The following is an 8,255-nucleotide window of genomic DNA, read 5'->3' on the forward strand; positions in this document are numbered from 1 at the left end:
TGGGATTCGAACCCACGATCCCGGTTTCCAAGCGAGCGAAGACAGTACATACCTTATACCGCTCGGCTACCGTGAACGGCCCTTTATCTTTACCTCTTATAATAATCCTGTTGACGCTATAAATTAGAGGCATAATATCTGCGGCTGATATAGCGTCGTTTAATAACTTACAAACCAAAAAATTCTTATCGTAACGCTGTAAATGGGGATAAGTAAATGAAGATTAGGAATTGGGCGGACCAGGGCTAGCCTATGAGCCTAATTTGTATTGCAGTTCTGGTTTGGTACTTTCTTCTGTACCTTACCAACTGACGTCAGGCTTTGGAGGGTGGCATTTAGGAATTCAACTCTCCCAGCTATAGCTCATGCCTGCACATTTAGGCGTGATTCCTGCACGTATAAAACAACTTCGTTTTTCAGAAATGCCGTCTTCTGGGATATGGCGCCGTGTAGATTTGTGTTAACCGACGTTTCAGAGGAACATATCTCCTCAATCTTCAGAGTGTAAGAAATCCGCGAGCGAGGAACCAGCATGAGCAGGTTCTCGGATTTTTTATACCCTGAAGATGGAGATACGTTCCTCCGAAACGTCGGTTAACACAATATCTACACGACGAAACATCCCAGAAGACGGTATTCTTCATAGTCACCGCCATGAAAGCGTCAAATCATAAAACTCCTTTTTTTATTTAGTCAGGGTCTATAAATGCATACTAAAAGTCTTGTTAATTAAATCCGACGGTCTGAACATCGCTGCCGCAGGAGACATCCACTCTTGACGAAATGAATTTCCGTCATTAAAGTAGACTGCTGAGATCGACACGTTGGCTCTGCGCCTGCGTCTCTGTGTTCACCCACGTTCAGCTCAGGAATCACCAGACCTGACTCCACGGAATTTTGGATGCACCTCATGCAATCCGAGACAACCGAACTGTTCCACTCATAAAGGTAAGAAGTAAAGGTATCCCTGTAAGAGGTCGTGGAGGCCCATAGGGTTGTGGGACGTTGAGGCTCCCACATTTTCTCTAGATAATCGGTTCACAGATTGCGGTAAGGTTGTCAGCTTAACGCACCGGCCGCCCTTTACCCCCAAGAATATTCCTGGTACTTATTTCAAGAGTCCGAGTCAACCCCAGGGCCATAGTGCGGCTGGAAGGATTAGGTCAATCGAAAATAAAATCCACCTCATCTGGACTTGAACCCATGACCTTCTGGCTTGTAGCATAGCAGCCCAACCAACTACGCTACCGTGTGCCCCCATTGATACAGACTAAGTCAAATTAAATAGCTGCAATATTTATTTAATTATACAGGTTCAAAAGTTCTAGAACTTGGCCCTAAAGACACAGCCTCAACTTAAAAGTGGCTGCGTTAGCGAATCGGGTATTGAGCAGAATTCATTAATTCTTATGATACTGTCCAATTTTGTAGGTAAATAAAATGTTTGTTTCTGTCCCTCACTGCAAGAGAAACACAAATTAATGACCATCACAGAAGAGTTAACAACCAGCTGTCACAGATTGACCATTGCTGTACGTCATCAGCGTTTATCTCTGACGCATGTCTTCCGTGCCCTTCGCGTCACGTGCCAGCTGTAAGAACCGAAACGTAATGGGCAAAAACTAGATTCAATTAAGGACAAACTGAGCGTTCAGTGTTAACAGACTGTGGTGCATTTTGAAACAAACTTAATTGCTTCGTGGCAATTATTATAGGCTTAAGAACTGAACTTCTGTTTCTGGACATTATCCATCGTTTTGTTTTTCTCTAAAACACCGTCCTACTTATTTTTCAAAACACACCGTTTCGGAGACAGGATTCCATCCCCGGAGATAGGGACTAGCTCTATCGACTGGGCCCAACTGAGTAGGATTTACCTGAAGACGGAGACAGAATCAAGTCTCCGAAACGTTGTGTTGTTTTTGGATTATATACCGAATCTTGGGGCTGGCACATGTGTCCGGAGATAGGGACTAGCTCTAACGACTGGGACCTACTGAGTAGGTGTTACCTGAAGCCGGAGATAGAATCAAGTATTCGAAACTTTTTGTTTTGAAAAATAAACAGGACTGTGTTTAGATAAAGTGTAGTGGTTGAGGTGCTATGCTACAAGCCGGAAGGTTGCGGGTTCAAATCCCGATGAGGTCATTGGATTTTTTCATTTGACCTAATCCTTCCAGCCGCACTAGGCCCTGGGGTTTACTCAGCCTCTAACAGAAATGAGTACCAGGAATTAATTAAATAATTTTCCTGGGGAGTAAAACGCTGCCGGAGCCTAAGACTGACAACCTTACCGCCATCTTTGAGCCTATTGGCTAGATAATGTGGGACCCTCAAAGTCTCACAACCCTATGGGCCTTCACGGCCTGGTACAGGGATAGCTTTACTTACTTTTTAAAGATAAAGATGGATATTGTCCAGAAACACAATAATTGGATCTGATCTTCAGTAATTCGAGAAGAGCAGCTTTGTTCTGTTTCGTGAGCTACAATGTAAACACGATCGTCACAATTTCTTTGCAAAATAAGCTTTGCACTCTTAGGCCTACTTCGCTTGTAATTTATTTCTAATTACCTAAGCTTTATCCGTCTAGCTTGTGGTCTACTTTCACTCAAAGTCGGATTTTGTATCCTCTGTAGGACTATACATGATCATGAGTCTGATATCTGACCGTAAGTTTCAGGCATGCAACGAGAGGCCCCGTGCGATAACTAGGGCCTTTACCAACCGCCTAGCACATTGTACGAACTTTCCATTACAACTACTGCCATTAGCATAACTCTGTTTCTGTGGTCTAGTGGTCAGAGTTCCTGCCTACAGAAGGTCTGGGTTCGATTTCCGGCACTACCAGATTTTCTGAGACGTACTGGGTCTGAAACCGGGTCCACTCAGCCTCGTGAGGATAACTGGAGATCTAGTTCAAGAAAATAACGGTTCCGGTCTAGAAAACCGAAATTAACGGCCTTAGGGATCCGTTGCGCTGATCACGCGATACCCTCTATCCGCTAAAGTTGACACTAACTTCGCTGACAAGCGGCGGTCACTCGGCCGGTATAGTTTGCTTGCGGACTCAAGCCACGGAGTTTTTTTTTTTGTTATAGAATGTATGGGTAAAGGTAATTGTGCCGATCAGAGTGACCGTGCTCTCTAAAGCATAAACTGTCTTCGCTGGCTCGAATACTGGGATCCTGGGTTTGAATCCCACTCAAGTCATGGATGTCTGTATTGTGTGTATGATTCTGTGTCTGTATTGTTCTGTTTTATAGGCAGAGGTCCTGTGACGGGCTTATCCCCCGTCCGAGGGTCCTACCCATTGTGTATAGGATGAAGAAACTGAGAAAAAAAAACGGGACAAGACTGATTACAATTCTCTGAAATTGCGGTTGCGTTGCGGTTGCCAGTTTCCTTGGTGTGCCATCGCCCTAAGATCCACTTTAATATTGTTCACCCACACATTTCATGGTCTTCCTAACGGTCTCTTCCTTTCTGGCTCTCCCACCAATATCCTATATGCATTCCGCTTCCTCACCATTCGTGCTACATGCCCCACCCATCTCATCCTCCTTGACTTGACCATTCTAATTGTACTTGTAGAAGAGTACAAGTTATGAAGCTCCTCATTGTGCACTTTTCAGAAATATTAAAATATTAAATGTAAACTTTAATTTGCCAAATTGGGAGTTTCATAGGCCTGTTGTGTTGATGCAGCCAAATAATACGACTCTGAGGTACAGTATTCTGAACACGTCTTCAGAATCTTGCTTTAGGCACTGGACGTTTTATCTCTCCATAACTCGGTTTCTCATGGAGCTCTTCGAATGACTGTTGAAGAAAGTCACTACACAACAACGGGTTGCTTTCCGTCCAGACATTGGTATTCTTAAAATCTTTTCTCGTATAGAATTTAATTATTTATAGGCGTACATGTCAAAATCATGATTATTTAGTATGTTAATTAGAAAGCAGAGTGGCCTAGACACTCGTATACCTACCACACTGATATTCAGAGAGGGTGGGGGAGTGCACGGTTCTGAACCTCTCCTAAACTGACCAGAACAAATCGAATGGCGCTTTCTCTTTACAACAGAATTTAGAAAGGACCGGAGCAGATCAAGACATAAGAGCAGTTGATACGTACGTGACGTCTGGTGTACAGCACGTCCCAGCTGAGTAGGTCTATTCTTACTGGGGTGAGACTGACTCCGCTTCTGGTCTGCTGTACCAGCCCCGGAAGATAGATGGTGAGGAATGTGGAGCAGTCGGTGGAATGATGATTGGCAGGGAAACAGAAGTACTCGGAGGAAACTTTCTCCAGTGACACTTTGTCCACCACAAATCCCACTTGACCAGACCCGAGGTCAAACCCGGACCGCTGCGGTGAGAAGCCAGCGAGTAGTTACCGGTTTCCTATCGCATTCAAGGGCTTTCGTTCTTGATCTCTCGCCGTAAAATAGGTCACGACTGCTTCCTTATGCATCCTACCCAGGTCACTATGGACTACAACCGTTCTCTCATTCAATTCTGGAATCACAAAATGTGTCCTTAAATAGAACTTACACCAAGAAACGAACCAGGATTCTCTTAGGCTTATTGTTACATAACCCCCCTCTGAGACTGGCTATTTCAGTCAGTTAAGTGACGGGGTTGTATTCCCGGCAGAGGTAGGGGTTTGTTTTCAGACTCGTTGGTGGTTATACACGTTTCGGATGCTCTTTATGCCTCCATCTTCAAGGCAAAAGACAGAGGCCGCAGGTTTATCCACAAAGCAGACAACCTCATAACCCTAAACGGTTACAAGGTGTCATGACCCAGGAATCGAAACTAGGTCTAGGAGTTTTCTTCCTCTTCACCGCGACTAGACGCGCTATGGAGAGCCAGCGAGACCCCCTATAGGCTTACAATGGTAAGGGAAATGTAGACCCACGGAAAATGCAGCAAACCAGCCACGTCCACCCCTCCACATGTCTTAAGGCCATCGCGCTCAGAACGGAACAAAGCGTTCTGACATAAACTCGAGGTAAGTATATGCCCAGGCCGCGTCATAGCTCAGGCGGTTAGTAGCTGACTTCCCGCCGCGGCAGCCCGGATTCGAGCCCCGGTCTGATCATGTGAGATTTTTGATGGACGAAGTGGCGCTGAGGGATTCTTTTTGCGAGTACTTCGGTTTTCCCTGCCAATCTCCATTCCACCGTCTGCTCCACAGTCGCCATCTCCCATCATCTGGGGCTGGTGCAATGGGCCAGTAGTGGCCGCAGAGCAAAGTGGACCCAGTCTCACCCCCTAAGAACAAAAGAAATACCTGAATGCTCAGTAGGCCTGCAGGGCTGCAGACTGATAAGGGCTAACAGCCTTGTATATGCCCAGGCAAGTGGGGCACAACCAATATCTCTGTAAAATAATCTATTTCGAAAACTTACTTAAAATGTGGTTTTTTAAGTTGGGTAGGTACAGGTGGGAAGATAAAGTGTCACAACAAGATGGAGGAAGTAAGCTAATGTTCTTCCCATACACAGGTTCCCGCCTACCAGACTACACGGTGTCACAGACCTAACCAAGATCACAATCTGAATCTTCAACGTCGTGGAAAACTTAAAGCTCTTATTTTTTCAAAATGAACTTCTAGGACTATACTCATTAAAGTAGGAACCTTCAATAACGGAATAAAGTCAAGCAACATAGGCCTACACATGATTGCAGGTAAGTGTCTCAAATTTAAAGAATTTCGAACAAGCTGTGGAGTAAATCTTAAAGCGTTCTGACAACGGTGTATAACACTCAGAATTACTGGGTTTTAGGACTTTGCCCATCGTTCAGTATTCTAGAAAATAGAAAACACGACGTTTCGGAAACTGGATCTCTTTCTGTCCTCAGGATTAGCTCTTTCTAAGGGACCCAACTGAGTAGGTGTCTTCCCCCCCCTGAGGAGGGAAACAAATACACTTTCCGAAACGTCGTGTTTTCTATTTTGTAGAATACAGGACGATGGAAAAAGTCCAGAGCCTCAGTAACTCTGCGGAGCGTTGTGAGTGAGAAACTGCAGAACAGTTTAATGATAATGATCATGATGATGGTTATATTGGTGATGAGGAGTAGGGGTACCATAACAGCCACTTGAATGCAATGTTCCTGCCTCAGTTAAAACAGTTTTTGTGTTTAGGTCTGTACCTTGTGCGCTGAGACACCGTCAGTTTCTCATATGGATGGCTGCAACCAAGCAAGACAAACGCCCTGTTTTGGTTTCTTTTCCAGGCAGTGGGATACTTAGAGCGAGTCCAGTTCCCTCCTTGGCTGCCCGTCAGCCAACGCTTTCGTCAGTGCGGCTTTAACACGCGGCAGGCGACCAATCAGCGCTCAGAACACATCTAAAGATTATTGACACAAAATGGCGCACGTAAATCTCCGCCGGCAATATGGCCCCTCCTCCTAAACCCTTGTCTCCCCAATGTTTTTAACACAAGCTCCTCCTCCGCTACAGCTGCCAATCTTACGGACCCTCACATTTGTGCACAAGTGGCTTAAAGTGGCACGTACTGACTGCTCTGGTTACAGTTACTGGGTCATCCAAAATGGGTAAGGCGAACACGTAACCCAGGACGAAAGCTTTACTGCCATCCTATCGGCTGTAAGTGGGAATGGAGAAATTTAACAAGGCATTCTGAGATATCTTACGGGACAATCGCATTTCAAAATTCAACAGAAACCGAAAATGATTTGGCCTACATAAATGCACAGATCAACTGCTTATAGACTTACTGCAATGCAGCATTGAGTGATCATATCATAATTTAATTTTGTTAGAAAAAAATTTGTAATCCGATACATTTCATTGTTGGGGGGTTGGGTTTAAACCCATAACCCCCACCCCCTATAATTCGGAGCAGACCCCAACTCGTTCAGTATTGCATCATATTTATAGAAGGGTACTGACTGCCCCCCCTACACCTAACCGATATGTCAAAGAAAGAAAAATGATAATATTACTTTTTCTTAAAAAAGATCTGTTGGCGCAGGCACCCCATGACCAGCTAGTCGAATTGAGAGGCTTTGCGGTTTGCTCCTTCTCCCCCCCCCCCCGACTGGTCATAGTTTCGCCGTGTGTTAGACTGGTTGGGCGATTCATCATGACCGTCTCGCCCGAACTTCCAGCCGATGTCCATTCAGAGGGCAAATAATAGTGCGGAGAAATGAAAACGCACCCCTTCAGCTACTGTTTGGCCATGGGGTGGCGACAAGCGGTTGTAGTATTTCTCTTTAACCGTCCGGAGTCGTGCCCCTACCAAAGTCTGTATCACAGCCGTGTTGAGGCAGAAAACGCAGAACAGAAGAGGAGGCCCTGTGTTTGAGGACAGCTGGAACTGAGCACTTTTCTCTGAGTTAGAGACAGTGCGTCTCACTCTTGTTCCGTATGCCCGTTTTTTGCTTGGCATATTCTTCGGGCCCGAAGATGGAGACGATATTTTTCTCCGAAACTCCGGTTGACTTTCAACGTACTACATGGAGTTACGCACTGTCACATTCCAAACCCTTTATACAAGGCCAGTTTATTCAAGAGTGACCAAGTAAGGTCTTAGAGAGATAGGACGGGATGGTGTGGATTGAATTGATCTGGCTCAGGATAGGGACCAGTTAAGGGTTCTTGTGAACACGGTAATGAACATTCGGGTTCCATAAAATGTTTGGAAATTCTTAAGTAGCTGCAGAACTGGCGGCTCCTCCAGAAGGGATCAGCTCCATGAGTAAGTAAGTAAGTGATCAAATAAGGAGAATGAGATGGACAGAGCATGCAGCACGAATGGGAGCGAAGAGGAATACATATAGGATATTGGTGGGAAAGCCAGATAGAAAGAGACCACTGGGAAGACCAAAACGTAGGTAGGTGGACAATAGTAAATTGGATCTTAGAGAGATAGGATGGGATGATATGTATTGGATTGATCTGGCTTAGAATAGGGACTAGTGGAGGGCGCTTGTGAACACGGCGATGAACCTTCGAGTTCCATAAAATGCTGGGAAGTTGTTGAGTAGCTGAACAACTGGCAGCATCTCAAGAAGGGCTCAACTCCTTGAGTGAGTGAGTGAGTGTGATTATCACACATGTAGTGTTGACTTTTCCATCTGATGGTAGCCAATAGTGTCCGAAACGTGTATAGGCCTTCTAAATATTAAATTGTTGCATCTGATGGACCTTGATACTTACAAAAAGGGAAGAACTTCAGCGATGCTGACAGCGGGGCTTGATTCTGATGCCGAAGGAG

Source organism: Cryptotermes secundus, unplaced genomic scaffold (genome assembly GCF_002891405.2).
Source record: "Cryptotermes secundus unplaced genomic scaffold, Csec_1.0 scaffold329, whole genome shotgun sequence".
NCBI lineage: Eukaryota > Metazoa > Arthropoda > Insecta > Blattodea > Kalotermitidae > Cryptotermes > Cryptotermes secundus.